Raw genomic sequence first — 9,491 nt, 5'->3', positions numbered from 1 at the left:
TGAGCAAGATTGCAATTCATCCGTGGGAGGTAACTAGGAACCAGTGGTCATAATTGCACATTGATTTTGCTGGACCTTATCAAAGACAAATGTTTTTTCTCATTGTTGATTCCTTTTCAAAATGGTTAGAAGATTGTTCTGTTTTGTCTTCAACATCTGCCACTTTCACTCAAACACTGAAGAAGGATGCTTACCACACATGGACTTCAGGATATTATTGTTTTTGATAACAGACAACAGCACAGAGTTTACATTACACAAGTTTCAGGCATTCTTGGAGCATAATCTCAATCATCATATCAAACAGCTTCTTTTCACCCCTCTTCAAATAGCCACCCTGAATAGATGGTGCAAACTACTAAATTAAATAAATTGTGGTTGGAAACTGGCATGCTAGACTAGTTCCTCGGGAAAGAGCAATAACTCTCTGTTCCAGTACTGAGTGCAATCCTGCAGAACTATTGATCAATAGGAAACATAAATCATGCTTAGTTTGTCTCTGGCCTGATCTAATGTCAGATTTACAAATAAAACAAAAGTGTCAGTTGTATAAAGTTGCATGCAGTCTGATAAGATGGTTTAAAGCATGTGACAGTGTGTATGCCAGAAACTATGCAGCTGGGCCAGAATAGGTATCAGTGCCTCTTACAAGAGCATTAGGATCAGCATCTTACAAGGTTAAAACTGACAATGACTAAATCATTATTAGTCACAATTTAGAGAGTGAGTAAGGAACTCAATGCATCATGAGAATGAGGAGTGCAGCAACACAGCACTACAATGCCAGTTACACACCATATGTGAATTTCCCCTTGGGATTAATAAAGTATCTATCTATCTATCTATCTATCTATCTATCTATCTATCTATCTATCTATCTATCTATCTATCTATTATCTATCTATCTATCTATCTATCTATCTATCTATCTAACTAAACCATTTGAAGTTGATCCCATGACACCTGATTAGGTACAGGTGGAGCCGACAACCACTGAGGTTGCCTTCTATTAAGAGACAATCAGAAGTTGAACTGTAGCATCCTGAAATAATGACTTGCTAGCCAACCTGTCTGAAGGAGTTTTTTTGGGGGGAGGGGGTTTGGGCAATGTACAGTCATGTGGAAAATAGGGTGCAACCCCATGAAATTGACTTTTTCAACATAATTGAGCAGGCAACCCATTAGATCTTCATTAAAACCATGCCTATAGATAAAGCTGACATACTTGAACAAATGACACATAAAATTGACATGGTCTATTCAATTCTCATAATCTACAATTAACAAATATGCAGATTTGTCACATGGAAGAAGTAAGTACACCCATACATTTATTTTTGTTTCAGATTAGGTTTTTAATATTAGAACCTCCTTAGAAAGCAATGAAGGTGGACACTGTTTTTATTTAAAACACAGATATCTAGGGTCTGGTGTTCTCTTTGCTGTTGACATGTGTGGTGTTATCATGCAAGATCAAAGAGCTCTCTAAGACTTTCAGAAAGGTATTGGATACCTTTGAGTTTGGCAAGGGACTTTATAATGATTACCAAATTATTTAAGAATCAATCATTCCACTGTAAGGTAAATCATCTAGAAGTGACATAGATTTCAAACTGACTGGTAATTTTTCCAGGATTGCCAACCTAGCAAATTCAACCCAAGATCTGACAGTTTAATACTAAAAGAAAGCTCCAAGAGCCCCAGAATTTCATTGTGGGATCTATATAGCCACGCCCCCTCCCTCCATCGAAGACGTGGTTTCATTTTGTTTACCAAAATTTATTTGGTAATAATAAGTATTTTGACAAGCATCTTGTTTCACAAATATTTTTTTTCATGTAGAAGTCTACAGTTATGTATATTTTGGATGTTTTAATGAAAATGAGTTTTCTGTTATAATAATAAAATAACTCTCCTCTAGTCTATTTCCGAGTCATGTGCCTACTCCGGCAACATTGGGCACAAGGCTATCGTAGGGGTTATAGTAATAAAGAGCAGTAAACACCTTCAACTAGACACGTTTCATACACTATACATCTTTATCTGCTTTGGATTTGAACGGATTACCTGTTCCTGATCTCGCAGTTTCTGATTTTTCTCGTACAGTATTATAATCAGGTTCATATGGGGCTGACTGTGGATATGTACCCTGCGACGGGATGTCGCCTTGAGCAGAGATGGTTCTCTGGCTTGCAGTAAATATTGTAGGGATAGACACCAGCTCCCGCGCATTTGGGTAAGTAGATCTGAAAATGAACGCATGGATATATCTGAGAATAAATGCAACTGTCTAAGAGAGTTAGCTACCCCTCCTTGAATGTTCGTTGGCTTGTTCCTGAGGTGGCTTGCACCATTCTTCCAGTAGGTGGGCACTGCTTCTTTATCAGCGGCTCTGTTTGAGAAGGTCCCTAAAATCTTAGTGTCTGCGTGTCCTTGCGCGTTGTTCCTTCGTGTAATGCCAGAGCCACGTGGACAAAGTAGACCAATGAACGGTGCTACTGTTGTGGGGGGGGGTGGGGGTAACATGTCAGTGTTTTTAGATACAAGACTCGCTAAGAAGCAAGAGGAGAAGCGGCAGTAGCAGTAGGAGGAGCTGCGCTGTTTTCCCCAGCGCTCATCTCCACAGGGATGGAAGACTTGACTTCAAGCCCCGCGGAGCTTGTTGGCTCGCTAACACGCGGCAGGAGTGAAACGCTGTGCAGGGTAGGGTATCGAATGAGCGTTAAAATGTGTGAAAGTAAGATGTTTCGACTCTGCTCCTGGTGCCATTCACGTGTGTCGGTTTGTTGCATTTCTGTATTAGCGGTGGATCTTGTGGTCATTGTTTCCCTAAACTTGCATGTAATGTATGAGAATTGCATTTTAGGTTGCGCTGAAACGTTATCACTGGGGTGTATCTTTCTGCACCACTAATTGTGTACTGGGGGGTGCCATTGGTACAGTTTGTGAACGTTCTTTGTGCGTATATTTAGTAATACCGACGCGATCAGTTGGCAACATTATATCAAGTCAAGCATGGTAGTCAATGAGAAGCAAACTTGTTTCATTCAGGCTTTGCCTTTAACAAAATGTTGTAATAAATAAAGTGTCTAAACAAAAGGTTGTTTTTAAGAATAATCTTGCTGAAAGATCTAACAGACTAATGCAGACATTTTTTTTATAAATAAGGCATCGTAAAATCATTTAACCAATATTAAGAGGGCCAGAGGATAGATGGAGTATGGACAAAATCCATAAGTGTTTGAATACAAGCTTTTCCTACTTGTTCTGTGTTTAAAAAGTAAATGGTAACACTTGGGTGTAATCAACCTGTGAAATATGGATTGGAGATTTTAATCATAATTCCTGACTTTTTTTTAATCCCGTAGAATGCATTTTTTTAATTTTTGTTGTACCGTTTGTGTAGTGTTTATCAATTATTACTTAAATATTTGTTGATCTTACGTGGTGTGGTAATTTTTATATTATTGAACAACGAATAAATCCAGTATTGTTAATTTCTGGCTTGCATAGGTCTCTACATGACTCCTGAGTCTTGTCCATTTTACTTTGATGTTTTATTATTATTATTAATATTACTTAAGGTGTGCCGCAGGGCTCTTTCCTGGGGCCCCTCCTTTTCAATATTTACCTCCTTCCCCTTGGAAGTATCTTTCATAAATATAACATTAGGTTCCACTGTTATGCTGATGACACCCAGCTCTATCTCACTAGCAAACCTACTTTTTCCTTTCTACCCTCCTCGCTTACTGATTGCATAGCAGAAATCAAATCCTGGTTTTCTTCAAATTTTCTTAAATAGTGAAAAAAACTGAGAGTTCTCCTCAATTGGTACAAAATCAACATTATCCAATAACTGATCATTTTTCCTTTATTGGTAGTTCCTCTTTCTCCCCTTCCCCACAGGTTAAGAGTCTGGGTGTCATCCTTGACAGTACTTTATCTTTTCAGTCTTACATCAATAACGCCTCCCTGTCTGCATATTTCCACTTGCTTAACATTAATCGTATTCGCCCCTCCCTCACTCCCCACACCACTGCTATCCTTGTTCATAGCCTTGTCACTTCTCGTCTGGATTATTGCAATTCCCTTTTTTTTTGGTCTTTCTCACAAATCTCTTTATAAGCTTCAACTGGTCCAGAATTCAGCTGCCCGCGTCATTACTAGAACCCCCTCTATTTACCATATCACTCCCGTCTTGCAGCAGCTTCACTGGCTTCCAGTTAAGTTCCGCATTCAATTCAAAATTCTTCTGTTAACTTTTAAAGCTATCCACAGCCTTGCCCCTCCATATCTGTCTGACCTCCTCCATGTTGCCATTCCCTCCTGTACCCTTAGATCCTCTTCCTCCATTCACTTGACTGTCCCCTTCGTCCGTCTTACTACCATGGGGAGCAGAGCATTCAGTTGCTCTGCTCGCCAGCTCTGGAACTCACTACCACCTGAGCTTAGAAATATTGAATCATTCTTACTTTTCAAATCTAAACTTAAAACTCATTTGTTTAAGACTGCTTTTTCTCTTTGATTACGATTGCTCTGATTTTAATTTTTATATTTTAGTTTAGTTTATAATGTGTATTTTATCAATTGTTCGGTGTCCTTGAGTGTTTAGAAAGGCGCCTATGAATAAATAAAATGTATTATTATTATTATTTATTCTAGCAAAAAGCTTGCATGTTTCCCATCCTTACTAGTATTTGAATAACTACAGTTTAGTACGTGAGGCCCACTCAAGGCTAGAGTGTTCTTTAAGGGGGTCTACACTCATCACTGGCATCCACTAATATTATTTACTAAGAGAGACTATTCTGTACTTGATACAAAACAGTGTAGGGAATAAAGAAATGGGAAAATAGCATGCTAGAAGTCTGTCCCATGAATACACACAGTGCTTGTGTGATTCTATGAGTTGAATAGATATAAACATTAGAGCATTCCACTGACAAATCCTGATTATTTCCAGTGTAATAAATATGGAAAAGATTTCAGTGAGTCTGCAGTTTATGTACTTCTAACTCACAGATGGTTGCAGTTTCTGAAGTCCTCATTGGCCTGTGAACTGCTCAGTTGCTGCTTTAAAAATGTGATATTTTATATTACACTAGGCTACTTCACTTGTTGCTGTTTTAATCTAGTTCCACCAGGTTTGATTGTGAGTAAAACATTAACATAAAAAATATATACAAAGTTAGTCTTATGACAGCTGTATTACATTTTATCTATGACACATCGTATGTTGTCATTTTTTAATGTATAATCGACCCAGGGCTACAGGAGAGGCTGGAGCCTATCCCAACTAGCCTAGGGTACAAGGCATGATCAAACCCCAGACAGGGAGCCAGTCTGTCGCAAGGCAAACACACACACATACATCCACACACTGAGCACACACTAGGACCACATTAGGACCACAGTGCAAAGACATTCACCTCAGTAGAATGTCTTTGCACTGTGGGAGGAAACTGGAGCACCCATAGGAAACAGACGCTGAGATGGGAAGAACATGCAAACTCCACACAGAGAGGAGCCTGAACCCAGGTATCCTTACTGCGAGGTAGCAGTGCTACCATTGCGCCACGGTGCTATCCCAAATTGTATGTTGTGTGTTTCCCTACGTATAAAGTAATGAGTATACATTTTCAGTATATAAAATATTTTTTTTTCAAGTGGAATTGTTTTCTTTTTAACAAGCCCTAACAATTAAAAGAGAAAAATATAGTTGCCTGTTTTCAGCAGTTAAAATACATGAAAACATTTAGTACCCTAAAATGAGCCTGTTCTGTTTATCCCAAGAATAGAATGGGAACTTTTGTATAATGTAACAGATGCATAAATGTTTATTTATGAATCTATTTATTTATTAATTTATAGCTATGTTACAATTTTGCAAGAGAATGGACCTCAATGATAATGTCATCAGTTCACTAAAGGAAGTACTTCTCTGTATGTATATGTGTGTATATGTATATATAACATATATTTGGTAGGTAGTGTGATGGTTAAGGCTTTAAACCTAGATCTTCAAACCCAGAGGCTGTGTATTTAAATCCTGCTACTGACACTACAGGTACTTTTCTCAACTTGGGAACTTTTTTCAGGAATCAGAACTTTGTAGAAACTCAGAAGCTCTTGTAGCATTTCCTCTGCAGGAACTAAGCTATTTATAATTCCTGGCACTTTCTTTTTAGCTCCTACTCCAGGATGTGTACTTTTTTGTTCATCCAGAAACTATCGTGGGTGGGACACTGGCACCATCTTACAAATCTGTTAGTAATTTAAACGTTCGAAGGTTATCAGTGAAAATGGAGCACTGCACTTGGCACCACATCACTTTTTATAGCTGACATTCGAGGTTGCTTCGATGCAATGGGTGGATCCCAGGTGTGGGTTTCCCATGAACTCCTGAACCTGCCTCACTTCACAATGCATCACTCTTCTTTGTATGCCACATATTTTTCATAAATGCTACAATTCTTATTGTATGATGGGAATGCAACACATGAAAATGGCCCAGGGCCAGCATTGTACAAGTATTCATTGGATCCTGAAAACAAATTTTTTGTAAGTGGCACTCAAGGTAACTCTTCATAAATACGTTAAAATTAAACAGATAAATAAGACGGTCAAAATTACAATAAAATACATTCCTCACATAAATGCTTGTTTTAAAGATACTGTATCTCTTTAATTTTAATAGCGGCAAGTGTAGAAGACCATCAAATGTGAGGACGTATTCAGTTGCATAATCTGGGAGCTTCAGTACTCAAAGCTCAGTCACCTAATGACTTGTGTTTAGTGTGTGGGGCAATCAGTAATTCTATATTCATGAATTGTTAAATTGTAACATTCTAGAAAGACATATTGGATCATTACAATGAAAAGCCTTTTAGGTTATTAAAAGTAACTTCTAAGTTATATGATATTTAACAGGCAGCCACTGCAAGAAGGTAAGCAAAGTAGCTATACAATCATGCACATTTAAAAGTGCAGTATGTTCAACTGCTGTGGTGTTAATGGGTCCATAGCATATAATTGACATCACTGGAATGTTGCAAATCAGAAATAATTCAGAGAAATTTAGATGTGGGCTCAAACAGCTTACTGTAAAGGCATTGTATGAGTAATTTGGCAGTTGCTTCATGAGGCAGGGCACAACAATCATGAATTGGTCAGTGGGCCTGAAAGTTTGGCTTGGTGTTATTAGATTATAATTGTACCATACCATGGTGGTAATGCTTGAGCATGGTTTTTCAGTACTATTCTTAGAATACAGCTTAGCTGATAATTATATTCTCTCTTCAGTTTGCAAGCTAAGGGTTTTATTTTTGTTGTAAAACTATAGTTTAAGCAAACAGATAATGTTTGATATTCATACACTAAAAAGACCACATTTTTAATACACTTTCAGTTGCTGCATTACTGTTTCACTTTTTTATATCAAAACAAAAGCTGTTTACTAAGTATCTAGAATGTAGCACTATACCTGCTAGATGTGGCAGTTGTGTCTTTCTTTCTCCAAGTTGACCAGTGACACATTTTCATCCTATCCGGGATTGTCTCTAATGGGATTAAAAAGGAGCCTTGTCTACCACTGATTTATGCTAATTCCTGTGCTTTAAAGATTTATTTGAACAGCTCAGCTTGCAGTGTTTAGAAACTAGAAGCTTTTCTCCCTTAACTCACAGAAATTTTAAAAAAGGCACTGGTATTTGCACAAAGTGAAGATGTATGCCATGAAGTGTCTCATGGTTTACACTTTTGTTTTTTGACAGATAAATATTGAAAATACATAAAAGCAATGTCTTCTATGCCTCTATTAGTTGTGATGTTTGATTGGAAGCTATTTTTTACTTGAATAATTGATAAAGATTGTTCACAGTTTACTGTCAGGCCTGTTACTGAAAACCCTGCTTTGGGTTGGTTTTAATGCAGTACAAACTAAACTTGCACAAGGTATTTGTTCTTCGGGTTAGGAAAATGTTCCTAGAGTACCCTACATATTTACCCTAAAGTACAGTTCTGTTTTGCCTATTCCTAATACGTACAATATACATATAAATTAATTTCAAAAACAAAAGCACATTAATTGCTTTAAATGGACTTTTAAATGGAGAGTTTGAGTCATGTTATTTTGAGAGCAGTTCTAGCTTTGTGTACAGATCTCCAGAGGAGGCAAACATAACACCTTCTGTGAGAGTATAGCCATAGCCTGAAAATGGTGCTCTTTCAGAGTTGGTTAACCAGGTGAGATAACCACATGAGAGGATGGCACATGGTGAATTAGGCAGAGTAATAGTACATCCATCCATCCATCCATTATCCAACCTGCTATATCCTAACTACAGGGTCACGGGAGTCTGCTGGAGCCAATCCCAGCCAACACAGGGCGCAAGGCAGGAAACAAACCCCGGGCAGGGCACCAGCCCACCGCAGGAGTAATAGTACATTAGGTGTGAATTTTCTTTCTCAGGTAAAGATAAATATGAGTGAGAGAGAGTGTGTCTCCCTCTTTCTCACACCACTACACATTAAGGTAAAAAGAGTTTGAGTGAGAGTACAGGTAAAGTGGATCTGCTTCTTCTCATCATGAGTGAAACAGAGTGAGAGCACAAAAGGCTTTTGTCTTGCTTTTTCTTGCATTTGTGGGATTGGCATGTGAAATATTTATTTTATAAAGAAAGCTGTTCAGTTTAATCTAATGTCCTTCTTAGGAAACAGCTCAAAGTACCACACAGATTATGACATTCTGAAACTTTTTTTGAAATTTGGTACATTTATTATTTGAGAATGTTTATTGGGACAGTTCAATTTCCGCTGAGCTATCTCAAATAGAGCATTGCTGAACAACATTTTGAAACATCAAAATCTCCCCTTGAAAAGCATTGGTGAATTTGTTAACTTTGCTAACTTGGCTATTTTAAAACTTTCCAACTTCAATTATAACTTAGTTTGCTGTTTCAAATTTACTTTGTGGGAGGTTTAAAGAAATGTTTTATGTAAGGATGTGTGTATAAGCATAGAGTGAACAAATGCGTACTCAGTATTTACATTACATTAACACTAGATTCCCTGAAGCTTAGAAAATTACCATGCAGGCTGCACTCCCCAAACCCCAACCCATTCACCCAGATGAGGGCATCAGGCAGCTACACTTCTCACAGCTGAAATCTGCGTTGAAGTGTTTATCTGGCAGTGAGTTTAAGGAATTCTATAGGTAAATGAAACACCGTGATTTGAAATATATACATTTCATGTTTGTTACGTGTCTACAACCATCTGTACAAATGTAGAATGACATAGGAAATGCCAGGCAAGAAATGAATACACAGCTAAGACAGAAAATTTGTGAAGACTGAAGACCAAATATCAAATAAACACTTTCACAAAAGGCATAACAAAACCAGTCTACTTTTATTCAAGAATAAACCCAAAGAAAAAGAAATTTTTCAATTGACATGTTACTAAAGCCCAAATATCAGTTTGTACAAAAT

The 9,491-nt window shown here is 37.6% G+C and overlaps 1 protein-coding gene across 1 annotated transcript in view; it reads left to right on the top strand.

The window, feature by feature from the left end:
- The first annotated feature begins 2,504 nt into the window (after window positions 1-2,504).
- Window positions 2,505-9,491, top strand: part of ptpdc1a (protein tyrosine phosphatase domain containing 1a) — a 193,484-nt gene continuing 186,497 nt past the window's right edge. Inside the window, exon 1 of the mRNA XM_028824639.2 lies at window positions 2,505-2,703. The gene's annotated coding sequence lies outside the window, so the exon portion shown is untranslated. The remainder of the gene's footprint in view (window positions 2,704-9,491) is intronic.

The sequence above is a fragment of the Erpetoichthys calabaricus genome, chromosome 18 (genome assembly GCF_900747795.2).
Source record: "Erpetoichthys calabaricus chromosome 18, fErpCal1.3, whole genome shotgun sequence".
NCBI lineage: Eukaryota > Metazoa > Chordata > Cladistia > Polypteriformes > Polypteridae > Erpetoichthys > Erpetoichthys calabaricus.
The sequence above is the reverse complement of the archived record's forward strand: the minus strand, read 5'-3'. Positions and strand labels throughout refer to the sequence as shown.